Source organism: Oncorhynchus mykiss, chromosome 5, assembly GCF_013265735.2.
Source record: "Oncorhynchus mykiss isolate Arlee chromosome 5, USDA_OmykA_1.1, whole genome shotgun sequence".
NCBI classification, from domain to species: domain Eukaryota; kingdom Metazoa; phylum Chordata; class Actinopteri; order Salmoniformes; family Salmonidae; genus Oncorhynchus; species Oncorhynchus mykiss.
The window spans coordinates 24,872,391-24,884,679 of record NC_048569.1 but is presented as its reverse complement, the minus strand read 5'-3'; the positions used below and the strand labels follow the sequence as shown (position 1 = coordinate 24,884,679).

Here is a 12,289-nt window from a genome sequence, read left to right as displayed (position 1 = left end):
TGTGTGTCATAGTGTTTCTGAGTGTCCTTTCTGTCAGAGAGAGTGTATGTCGAACCGTGTGTCTTATACATATGGATGTGTATTGCATTGCCTTGGATTGGAGTGTGTGTGTGTTTGCACCTGTGTGTGTGTGTGCTTACGCCTGTGTGTCTATGTAATGAATGATTCAACCCACACAAATGGTCCTGAGCTGTAGTGCTGGTCACCCTCCATGCATTGTGGTCATCAAGTAGGCAAGTCCTCATGCATTTATGAATGTGACTCCAGCTATGGAAGAGATTGGTTAAATAATACGTAGTAGAAATTCATCTGTTTCTCCAACATGGCTCTCATGCAAGAAAATGCTCATGTCTGCAGACGGAAAGCAACCCTATGAACATCTCCATGTGAATCTGGGGCATTAGTATCACTTAACTCCCTCTCTAACCAAATGTCATGTCATGGACTTTACCACCCCCTGTTGAGAATGTAGCTCTGAAGACATTTTGGCTCAGAGGGAGGTTCAGAAACTGTTTAGAGTTGAAGCAAATGAGGCCGTGGATGCAATCTGATTAGCCGAACTACTGTGTGTGTTTGGCTGTCGAGACTTCGTTTACTTTGGTCATGCTGTTCATTTGAATGCTGTTTCACATTTTGCTGCAATTTGCATAGTACTGTGAGTTCATGTAAACACATTATTGCTACTGAGCTAATACAAGCACTGCACATTTGAATCAACATTTAATAACTTGCCAACAGTTCACCCTCATTTATCTATGCATATGTAATGGGTGTGATTTTCCAATACATAAAAAGCAACGCACTACAAATCATCATAGCCACATCTCTCCGAGCAAGCACATTTGGTTCCCTGGATGTTGTGGGAACGTATGTTTTTGGTTTCACATTGGTTGCGGGAACAAAGCCAAACAAAACGAAACATTTTTTAAATGTTCTGAGAACAGAAGTGAACATTTCACCTGAACATTTTAGAACCAAAATTATAGGTCATTTGGAGGTTTTAGAATAACTTCCTTAAAACTTCAACTGAATGTTTCAATAAGACTTTTAATAACATGGCTAGCTTATTTTGGATTAACTTTTTAACTGAAAGCACAGCTAGGACACATAGAAGTTAATTTCCTTAGGCATTAATTAGGAAAACACTTTTTTTTATTATTGGGAAACGGCATCAGTGAGATTTGAACCTATAATATATCCATGGAATTAGTCCACTGCACCAACAGGATGGAGCTAGCATACCATGCTTTTTTACGCATACAAAGCTGTTAATTTTTGTCTATTCAAACAGACCCCTGTCGTGACGTTGTATTAGTTAATGTGACGACTGTTGCTCATCTAATGATTAAAGGTTTCTAATTGCGTGATTATATGAATCAAGCAATTATTAACTCATTAACCTGGGTCACCATGGGAAAATGAGTTTTTATTGAGTTTCTATTTCCCAAATTAATTAATTTGAAGAATATCAGAATATCGATTTTACAACCGTCGGTCGCTAATTCATCCGTTTCCTCTACAACCTCATTCTGAACGTCGCATAATCCAGGAATCTGCACAGACCAGAGTCCCACCAATGAGTTCGTACCACACCAATCTTAGTTGATTATTTATTTACTGGAAAGCTAAAATGATGATAAAAGATACACAGTCTAGGCTATTGATTAGAACGGGCAAACACACTATGGCGCATGTTACCCAAAATGGGGATTTAAAAGAGAGAGAGAAAGAGAAAGTACACAAAAGAAATATACATTTGGGTGCATTTGTCAGCTATGCTTATTTTAACCCTAGCTTTGCCCCGAACTGCCGCTCTTATGGGTCAGAATATAATGATGTAAATACGTGTGGGAGGTCACAGATGGGAAGCTCCGCGTGGGTCGTTTAGGCTTCTCAATGACACACTTCTCCAGCGTAACTCTCTTGTTGTCCTCACGATGTCAGTGTCCTTTTGACTTAGTGGTCTGATTACTCGCCCTTGCTCTGGAAGGGGTCTTCTAAAGACAGACAGCTCTGTAGCTCAGAGCTCACAGCGTAGGAATGAAACAGTGTAGATCCCACGATTCGATGGAGAGTGGAGGCTAGGTGGTCCGGCTTGAATTCACCTGCTTAGACACAGCTACTCATCAGTACCATGGGTAGAAAAAAGATTTCTTTGTCTTCAACCTTGTGTTGCGTTTAGGGTTTGTTGACTTTTTAGACCTTGGCAGCAGCTCGGTTACTCATGTTAATGTTAATTCTTAACTCACATCTCTTATACCCTCGGGTCAGAAGTGGGTGTAACCGCCTTTAGGGCAATTCTCTGGGCGTACCAAGTTAAGAGGCAAGGTCTAGATTTTACTCAAATCCAATTTTAGACAACTAACTTCACATTTCATCTTTACCAAAACATTCTCTTTGATTTGGACATTTTCCACACAACGTACAATGTATAAACATCAAGCATATACTGGGAAGACTCTTAAAGTTACAATGTTATAATAACATTGTAACTAATAACGTAATAACGTAATCTATTAACCTTTAATAACAAAACAAAAATGACATACATTTTCATATTCCATCTATCGTCATGACCACCATTGTGGCTGAGGCTGACGGAAACCATTGTTCCAAAGTCCCTTTATTGCATGTATAATGTTCTGAGGCTGGTTCTCCATAGTGAGAGGACAAAGGAATTTTGTCTGTGGCCTGAGATTTACCATGGGCGTGAGGGGTCATAAAATCCCCACATCTTCAGACCCCTAGATCTCTCCTCCTCTGTTGGGGGTGAGAGATAATCTGCAGGGTTGTGGTCTCCTGTAACCTGACCTGATCAGGACAGTCATGACACACCATTTCAAAGGAAACAAGCACTCATTAAGATCAGGTGTGGCCAATTAGTGGGCACGGCCAACACACCTGAACACACCAAAATAGAGGAAAGAGAGAGTTTTGTAGATGCTCGAAATGGAATGTATGTTTTAAAATAATGTTCTTAGAACATTCTCTGAGCCATTGCCACCTCTCCCGGGTGGCGCAGGGGTCTGAGGCACTGCATCTCAGTGCTAGAGGCTTCAATACAGACCCTGGTTCGATTCCAGGCTGTTTCACACCTGGCCGTGATTGGCAGACACATAGGGCAGCGCAAAATTGGCCCAGCATCGTCCGGGTTAAGGTTTGGCTGGGGTAGGCCGTCATTGTAAATAAGAATTTTCTTCACGTTCTGAGAACAGAATGTATGTTTTTAAATACAATTCTTACCACTTTTTCTGAAAGTTACTAAAGTTTTCTTGTGTTTTTATGGAAACTTTTCTTAACAATTTGAGAATATGACTTAAAATAGAACCATAAGGAAACCTGTAGTAAGCGTTATGCTTGGAACAATTTGAGAACATGACTTTAAATAGAACCATGAGGAAACCTGTAGGAAACATGCTGAAGTACTGAGAATCCAAAATAAGAACATTGTTTCTTGACGTTCTCTGAACTTTGAGAACATTCCCAATGTCAAACCAGTCGGAGAACGTTCCTAGAACATTACCAAAGTTGAAATGAAGTGTAACCATGTTTGAACTTTTATGAACCGTTCTGTTAAAGTAATGAAATACCAAGAAAATCTATGTATCTAATGGTTCTCAGAACGTTATGTGCTAGCTGGGTTGTTTCTTTAGTCCATTCCCTCAAAGGAAATACCAACTGAGGGAGACGCCAGAGTCGAGTGGCTCCACTGTTTATTTTTTTAACCATCAGAGAGTGGGCTATGTGAACTGGGCTGCTGTGTGCATGTTTCCATGCCAGTGAACAGCAGACAATGTCACTCCATCTGGCTCAGTAGGAATGAAGCCAAAATGGCATCCGGATAAAGGTCCGTGGCTGCTTGTGTCCCAGAGTACAGCAGGTGGGGTCTGCGACTGGAGCTGACACATCTGAACTAGATCCTAGATGGCTCAATCTACAGTGCCTTCGGAAAGTATTTGACGTTTTCCATATTTTGTTACGTTACACCCGTATTCCAAAATGTATTAAATACTTTTTTTCCTTAGCAATTTACACACAATACCCCAAAATGACAAAGCAAAAACGTTTTTTTTTATTTTAGTATTCAGACCCTTTGCTATAAGACTCGAAATGTAGCTCAGGTGCATCCTGTTTCCATTGAACATCCTTGAGGTGTTTCTACAACTTGATTGGAGTCCACCTGTGGTTAATTCAATTGATTGGACATGATATTGAAAGGCACACACTTGTCTATATAAGGTCCCACAGTTGACAGTGCATGTGTCGAGGCACAGATCTGGGGAAGGGTACCAAAACATTTCTGCAGCATTGAAGGTCTCCAAGAACACAATGGCCTCCATTATTCTTAAATTGAAGAAGTTTGGAACCACCAATACTCTTCCTAGAGCTAGAAGCCCGGCCAAACTGAGCAATCGGGAATTGGTCAGGGAGGTGACCAAGAACCTGATGGTCACTCTGACAGAGCACTCCACCAATCAGGCCTTTATGGTAGAGTGTCCAGACGGAAGCCAATCCTCAGTAAAAGGCACGTGACAGCCCGCTTGGAGTTTGCCAAAAGGCACCTAAAGACTCTCACACCATGAGAAACAAGATTCTCTGGTCTGATGAAACCAAGATTTAACTATTTGGCCTAAATGCCAAGCGTCACGCCTGGAGGAAACCTGGCACCATCCCTACGGTGAAGCATGGTGGTAGCAGCATCATGCTCTGGGGCAGGGACTGGGAGACTAGTCACGATCGAGGCAAAGATGAATGGAGCAAGGTACAGAGAGAACCTTGATGAAAACCTGCTCAGGACCTCAGAGTGGGGTGAAGGTTCACCTTCCTACAGGACAACCACCCTAAGCACACAGCCAAGACAACGCAGGAGTGGCTTCGGGACAAGTCTCTGCATGTCCTTGACTGGCCCAGCCAGAGCCCGGACTTGAACCCGATCGAACATCTCTGGAGAAACCTGAAAATCGCCATGCAGTGACGCTCCCCATCCAACCTGACAGAGTTTGAGAGGATCTGCAGAGAAGAATGGGAGAAACTCCACAAATACAGGTGTGCCAAGCTTGTCGTGTCATACCCAAGAAGACTCGCTGCTAAAGGTGCTTCAACAAATTACTGAGTAAAGGGTCTGAATACATATGTAAATGTGATATTTCTATTTAAAAAATATAGAAATGTACAAACATTTCTACAAATCTATTTTTGCTTTGTCATTATGGGGTATTGTGTGTAGATTGATGAGGGGGGGGAAACTATTGAATCCATTTAAGAATAACATGCTGTCCACACCACTCGCGTTACGTGCGCGAGCGTTGCAAAATAAATGTACACATAAATGTTATTCAATCATTGCATCCAAACTGCTCACGTGCGTCAACGAGCGTCTGCGTAGCCAGGCACAAAAACAGCACTTGGTTCTATTTGTGATGCTTTATGTGCTGCAGGTCCCACCTCCCCCATCTCCTCATTCGTTTTTAGGAGCATATGGGTGATTGAAAGATTAACTGAGGTCAATACTCCAGTCCAGTTGGTGGTATTAATGCACCTTAAAGTTGGTTGCCAACCGCCATATGAAGTCCAAAAAAGAAGAAGAAGCTTGAAGGAGGAGAGATTACTAGAAACTAACTCGGTTTACCCTTTTATCTGTGGATTAATTGTCAGAGTAGAGGAACTTGTACATTTAATGTAAAATAACAACCCAAGGTTTATATCCCAGGACAAATTAGCTAGCAACAGCAAGCTAGCTAGCTAAATTGCCATGAATGTTTAATGCTTTCCAACCTGTCCCCAAATTAATATAGTTGATTCAGGGCTTGTTTTGATATTTCAACCTGCATGTCCTATCGCATCTGGTGTGGATGGACAAAATCAACATGCGAGCGATGGCGCACGCGGATGTAACAGAATGTGGAAAAAGTCAAGGGGTCTGAATACACCATGCTGTTCTGTGGCAAAGTGAAAAGCACGTAGCTAAAGCTACAATGGGTTCCTACTGTATTAGAGCCTAGATGATTCCTTTGTTCACCTGGTTGCATGATAGATCCGGGAGAAAATAAAATACTTTTGTCATGTTTAAGTCGTTTTAATGAGAACGATTAAAGGGAACTCGTGTTGCAAATGTAACGCAACAGGAAGTGAAGGATCATCTACGGTGAATTATGAAAGTAGCATAATGAAAACACAATTAGAGTATGAGCCGCAATGAAAGGCCCATATTAACTGTCAAGAAGACGATCACACAGATTACTCAGTGCAATAAAGGAAGAAACTTTGGAGAGGTGGAGAGAAAAAAATACTTTTCAATAACTTAGATTCTTTTATTTTTGATTCACAATCATTAGGCTTGGTAGTAAGCGCCCAATCATCCCCCACCAAATTGTAATGAGTCATTAATCAGGTCGGCTGATCCAAAGTCATTTGAAGTGCTTAAAATGTAATTATTCACTGATAAACATAACATTTGGAGAGATGACAGCGAGATAAGAAACAGAGGGTTTAGCGCACTGCCACCACTGCCCCCGCCACAGAAAAATGACGCTTTCACATTCCAAGATCTCATTTGTTTAATGTGATCTCCCTGAAAGTCATCATAGCATCGACAGGGAAAAGGCCGCACATGATTGAGGGAGGAAGGGATGGAGGGGATGTAGAGATGGAAAGGAGGGGAGTGATGGAGGAGGGGGCTTGTTAATGAAACTCAAAGTTAATCGAGTTGGATGGAAGGATACGGGGATATCGCCGCAGTGTTTGGTCCTCTAGTTGCTTTCACTTCCACTGTAAATGAATGTAAATGTGACGGCCAGTTGCTTTTTTGTTTCAATGTAATAGAGTTGTTAGTTATTACACCTAATTGGAATGACCTGATTGGCCCTTAGCTTTGTTGTTGAGTCAAGGTCAGGACGTAGTAGGTACGGCTCCTTTGGCTCGTTCTCTGCAAATGAGCGACGCGGGGAGCTGACATGGGGTTAGCCACAGATGTCAACTCTCTCATCTCTGCGTCTTCAAACAGCTTCAAACCGTCACAACAAATATCAAAGCCTCCCTACAGTTCAATTGCCAATGTGGGGGTACCCGTCACTCTGCCCCCTGCTGGCTTGCACCTGTCATAACACCAGTTGACATATCCGCACCCTGTACCATAACACCCCCGAGGACTCTGTCTGACCAGTCAAATGATAGGGGTTATCAAGACAGACTGCCGCACTATCAGTATGAGTTAGTCCAGACAGAACAGACACAACAGCAACATATTAGAGACAGAGGCCATGAAAAGTCATGTGCTATTTGTATGTGAAATCAGTTAAGCAGGCAACTTTTAATTAATGTATAATGCATTTCCATTTTATATGTTTGTTAAAAAAAATTGCCATGAGCTGAGGACATGTGCTTTACCAATTCAAATATTTTTAGCTACCGTTAGTAAAAAATATGGGGAGACAGCATCAACACAGCATCATGGGTTTGAGATTATACACACACACATGCACATATCATCTGCAATAAATCGATCACACACATCATATACACACACACACACATACACCTCAGAGTGGGCATGGATCAACCCAGTGCTGCTTGATGCCTTTTAATTGGAAAATAAAGTGGCAAATAACTGTAAACAAATCCATTTCCCATCCTCCCCATGCTTATCAGTCTGTCCCGAGTCCTTACTACCGCCCCAAGCGCTCTCTCCCCCACCCCCAACGGCCAGACTTAGTGACTGTCACCGCAGAATGCAAATCACTGCCCTGGTTTGCACTGCCCATTGAGAGAGAGAGAAATATACTGTGAGAGGGAGAGAGAGAGATTAATCAAAGCAGAAACAACACAGAGCAATGGAAAAATGAGGGAAGAAGGGGAAGAGAACCGGATGAGCAAAAAAAGTCATCATTAGGGAGAGGAAGTGAGAATTAATACATGACTAATGAAGACAAATGGTGTGATAGTGAAAAATAAGTCTAATAAGCCTGTTTTATTTGTGTGTATATATATAGTACCAGTCAAAGGTTTGGACACACCTACTCATTCAAGGGTTTTTCTTTATTTTTTACTATTGTCTACATTGTAGAATAATAGTGAAGACATCAAAACTATGAAATAACACATATGGGATCATGTAGTAACCGAAAAGTGTGAAACAAATCAAAATATATTTTAGATTTGAGATTCTTCAAAGTAGCCACCCTTTGCCTTGATGACAGCGTTGCACACGCTTGGCATTCTCTCAACCAGCTTCATGAGGTTGTCACCTGGAATGCATTTAAATTAACACGTGTGTCTTGTTAAAAGTTCATTCAAGGAATTTCTTTCCTGCTTAATGTGTTTGAGCCAATCAGTTGTGTTGTGACAGGGTAGGGGTGGTATACAGAAGATAGCGATATTTGGTAAAATACCAAGTCCATATTATGGCAAGAACAGCTCAAATAAGCAAAGAGAAACGACAGTCCATCATTACTTGAAGACATGAAGGTCAGTCAGTTTGGAACATTTCAAGAACTTTGAAAGTTTCTTCAAGTGCAGTCGCAAAAACCATCAAGCGCTATGATGAAACTGGCTCTCATGAGGACTGCCACAGGAAAGGAAGACCCACCAATAAGAAGAAGATACTTTCTTGGGCCAAGAAACACGAGCAATGGACATTAGACCAGTGGAAATCTGTCCTTTGGTCTTATGAGTCCAAATTAAAAAAAATTGTTTCCAACCCCCATGTCTTTGTGAGACGCAGAGTAGGTGAAAGGATGATCTTCACATATGTGGTTTCCACCGTAAAGCATGGAGGAGGAGGTGTGATAGTGCTTTGCTGGTGACACTGTCTGTGATTTATTTAGAATTCAAGGTACACTTAACCAGCATGGCTACCACAGCCTTCTGCAGCGATACGCCATCCCATCTGGTTTGCACTTAGTGGGACTATCATTTGTTTTCAACAGGACAATGACCCAACACACCTCCAGGCTGTGTAAGGGTTATTTGACCAAGAAGGAGAGTAATGGAGTGCTATGCTACATCAGATGACCCGGCCTCCACAATTACCCGACCTCAACCCAATTGAGATGGTTTGGGATGGGTTGGACAGCAGAGTGAAGGAAAAACCAGCCAAGAAATGCTCAGCATATGTTGGAACTCCTTCAAGACTGTTGGAAACGCATTCCAGGTGAAGCTGGTTGAGAGAATGCCAAGAGTGTGCAACGCTGTCATCAAGGCAAAGAGTGGCTACTTTGAAGAATCTCAAATCTAAAATATATTTTGATTTGTTTAACACCTTTTTGGTTACTACATGATTACAAATGTGTTATTTCATAGTTTTGATGTCTTCACTATTATTCTACAATGTAGAAAATAGTCAAAATAAAGAAAATCCTTTGAATGAGTAGGTGTGTCCAAACTTGACTGGTACTGAAAATAAATACTCAATTGGATATTTGAAAAAACGCAATATGGCTTCCTTTTCTGGTTTGGCAGGTTCTTAGTACTGGCCCTCTCTGTTGAGTTGACTTCATGTTGTTTGTAGCAATGCTGGAGAAAATATAGTTGGAAATGTAACATGGGGGTTGATTAGGCATTGAAGACCAGGAAAATTGTAGAGAGAAAGGAAAATAGAGTGAGAAGGGCCACCAGCATAGTTTCTCTCAGCGCTCTGGAGCAGAACTGTGAAAAGAGTGAAATTAAAAGCACATGATGAAAGACTTCGCTGGCCATCAAAGGAAGAAAAAAAGCCACTTGTGACAACATGACTGGTGATTTATTGATTTCTCCGCTCGCATTCGTCTTTCGGGGGCACTGCCAAAGAGCAAAGCAATCTCTGAGATTGTGTGTTATTGGTTGTTCTGGTATTCCCCTGGTGAATAGACACACACACACACATCAACAGGGCTCTCAGTGGGGTGGGGAGAGTTTTTAATCCTCAAACACACAGTCGTAAATCAAGCCTTGCTCCTAGATGCCCTGGCTAGTCGCTCATTGAGCACCTCCAGCCAACGGCACATTCATTGCAATTTACAGGGCCAGTCATGCGATACAGGGAGGGCATCAGTGGAGCGTACCTTTAGTTTGTAATTCCTAATTACTTTCACTCGCAACATGGCTGCTGAATTGTTAATGGTCAGAGGGTGTGACCCTGCTGAGAGCTTTGCTTTGATTGGTTGAGGGGAGGTTGGGAGTCCCTCTGATTGGTTAAAGGGAGGCTGGAAGTCACTCTCATAGACTAATACTAATAGTGAGGGTGAGGGTTAGAAAGCCTACTTCGTGCCAGTCAATTGTATAGAACATACAGTTGAAGTCAGAAGTTTACATACACCTGAGCCAAATACATTTAAACTCAGTTTTTCAAAATTCCTGACGTTTAATCCTAGTAAAAATATTCTCTGTCTTCGGTCTGTTAGGATGACCACTTTATTTTAAGAATGTGAAATGTCAGAATAATAGCAGAGAGAATGTTTTATTCAGCTTTTATTTTTTTCATCAAATTCCCAGTAGGTCAGAAGTTTACGTACACTTAATTAGTATTTGGTAGCATTGCCTTTAAATTGTTTAACTTGGGTCAAATATTTCAGGTAGCCTTCCACAAGCTTCCCAAAATGAGTTGGGTGAATTTTGGCCCATTCCTCCTGACAGAGCTGGTGTAACTGAGTCAGGATTGTAAGGCCTCCTTGCTTGCACACACTTTTTCAGTTCTGCCCACACATTTTCTATAAGATTGAGGTCAGGGCTTTGTGATGGCCACTCCAATACCTTGACTTTGTTGTCCTTAAGCCATTTTGCCACAACTTTGGAAGCATGCTTGGAGTCATTGTCCGCTTGGAAGACCCATTTGCGACCAAGCTTTAACTTCCTGACTGATGTCTTGAGATGTTGCTTCAATATATCCACATAATATTCCTCCCTCATGATGCCATCTATTTTGTGAAGTGCACCAGTCCCTCCTGCAGCAAAGCACCCCCACAACATGATGCTGTCACCCCCCACAACATGATGCTGTCACCCCCCATAATGCTTCACGGTTGGGATGGTGTTCTCCAAACATAACAATGGTCATTATGGCCAAACAGTTCTATTTTTGTTTCATCAGACCAAAGGACATTTCTCCAAAAAGTACGATCTTTGTCCCCCTGTGCAGTTGCAAACAGTAGTCTGGCTTTTTTGTGGCGGTTTTGGAGCAGTGGCTTCTTCCTTGCTGAGCGGCCTTTCAGGTTATGTCGATATAGGACTCGTTTCACTGTGGATATAAATACTTTTGTATTCGTTTCCTCCAGGATCTTCACAAGGTCCTTTGCTGTTGTTCTGAGATTGATTTGCACTTTTCGCACCAAAGTGCGTTCATCTCTAGGAGACAGAGCGTGTCTCCTTCCTGAGCGGTATGACGGCTGCGTGGTCCCATGGTGTTTATACTTGCGTACTATTGTTTGTACAGATGAACGTTGTACCTTCAGGCATTTGGAAATGGCTACCAAGGATGAACCAGACTATCTACAATTTTTTTTCTGAGGTCTTGGCTGATTTCTTTTGATTTTCCCATGATGTCAAGCAAAGAGACACTTAGTTTGAAGGTAGGCCTTGAAATACATCTACAGGTACACCTCCAATTGACTGAAATGATATGCCACGGTCGTCATAAGGAGGAGACCGGAGACGCAGTACGCAGAGCCGGCGCAGGATATCCTGGTCCAAAGAGGTATACTGGAGACAGGAGCACTGAGAAGCACCCTCCTTCCTGGCTGGATGCCCATTTTAGCCCGGCCAATGCGAGGAGCTGGAATAGAGCGCAGCGGGCTAGAATAGTGCATTGGAGACACTGTGCGCTCTACCGCATAACACAGTGCCTGACCAGTAACAATCTCCCCACAGTAATCACGAGGAGTAGGCTCAGGTCTCTGACCTGACTCATGCAATCTCCTCGTGTGCCCCCCCGAAATGTATTGGGGCTGCCTCTCGGGCTTCCGTGCTAGCCGTGTACCTTCATATCGTCGCTCTTGCTCTATTCTCCGGTATTTATCCTCGTTGTATCGCCTTCCGCTTTCGCTGCCTCCAACTCCTCCTTAGGACTGCGATACTCTCCCGGCTGTGTCCAGGGTCTTGCTCCATCTAATATCTCCTCCCAGGTCCATTTCCCCATTAAGCACAGTTCCTCCTTTTCACGCTGCTTGGTCCTGGTTTGGTGGGTTATTCTTTCACGGTCGTCATGAGGAGACCAAGGCACAGCGTGATAAGCGTACATTCTATTTCATTAAACGAATGCAACACTGAACAAAACTATACAAAATAACAAAACGAACCGTGAAGCAGGATGACTAGTGCG

The 12,289-nt window shown here is 42.5% G+C and overlaps 1 protein-coding gene across 5 annotated transcripts in view; it reads left to right on the top strand.

Annotated features, from left to right (window-relative positions):
• The window catches only part of LOC110522839 (netrin receptor UNC5D), a 310,274-nt gene that overhangs the window by 262,155 nt on the left and 35,830 nt on the right, over positions 1–12,289 (top strand). The gene's annotated exons all lie outside the window — the stretch shown is intronic.